Here is a 1,160-nt window from a genome sequence, read left to right on the forward strand (position 1 = left end):
ATGATATTTAAAATGTGGGTCACGCCTTTTCAAGAGACTTAAATGTGGACTTCACAGAGAAACCAAGAAGTTCAGCCCCTATTAAAGTTTCAGGCACCACTCTGGAGCTAAGGCCAGCTCTGAAGAACCCTCAACTTGGTGAGGTGATCCAGATCCAGAGGATCAGCTCGACTAATCCTCAAAAAGACTCTGACTCCAGAGATCTCCAGCCCTGCTCCAGCCACACCCCGGAAGCTGGCTGGTCTAGCACGGCAGAAGCCTGAGGAATCATCAGTCCACTTTTAACATTTGGATAGTAAGTTCATAGAATTTGTCAAGGAGCATGTACATAGTTGACCCAGGATTGGGTCAAGTTACAAGACAGAGGAGGGAATGTAAGGATGCAGGTCCGATCCAGCCTTCCCCTTTACTTAAAGGGGAAGGCGCCGGCTTCTCCTGAAAGGGCGCGCATTAAGGAGGGACAACTCCTGGGGCGCCCAATCAGGGGAGGCCGGCCATTACCTCTGACCTTTCTAGAGGCGGGCCTAGTCATGCCCCACGTGGGGCGGCTTGGGCCCACTCTGATTGGTCAGTGCTCTGGATGGTGTGATTGGCTCCCACAACTGCCAGTGTTGATGGAGGGCAGGGATTGGATCACTGTACACCTGTCATCATTTCCTGTAACTCCTCCTCCCAAAGGCATAAAAGGCCCTGCCCTGCCTTTGTTCGGGGCTCTCTCCACGTGGCCAGTGGGTCGGGTGGAGACTGTGAGCCCGAGCTTAAGCTTGTAATAAAGGCCCTTTGCTTTTGCAGGTGTGACTCGGTCTCCCTAGCGGTCTCTGGTGTTTGTTTTGAGGTGATTTGCGGAGATTTTACAAACTTGGGCACAACAAGGGTTAGGTTAGGGGTTAGGGTTAGGGTTAGCGTTGGGTTAGGGTTAGGGTTACGCTTAGGGTTAGGGGTTGGGTTAGGGGTTAGGTTAGGGTTGGGTTGGGGTTGGGTTGGGTTAGGGTTAAGGTTAGCGGTAGGGTTAGGGTTGGGTTAGGGTTAGGGGTTAGGTTAGGGGTTGGGTTAGGGTTGGGTTGGGGTTGGGTTGGGTTAGGGTTAAGGTTAGGGTTGGGTTAGGGTTAAGGTTAGGGGTAGGGTTAGGGTTGGATTAGGGTTAGGGTTAAGGGTAGGGG

This window comes from Suricata suricatta, chromosome 9 (assembly GCF_006229205.1).
Source record: "Suricata suricatta isolate VVHF042 chromosome 9, meerkat_22Aug2017_6uvM2_HiC, whole genome shotgun sequence".
Lineage (NCBI taxonomy): Eukaryota > Metazoa > Chordata > Mammalia > Carnivora > Herpestidae > Suricata > Suricata suricatta.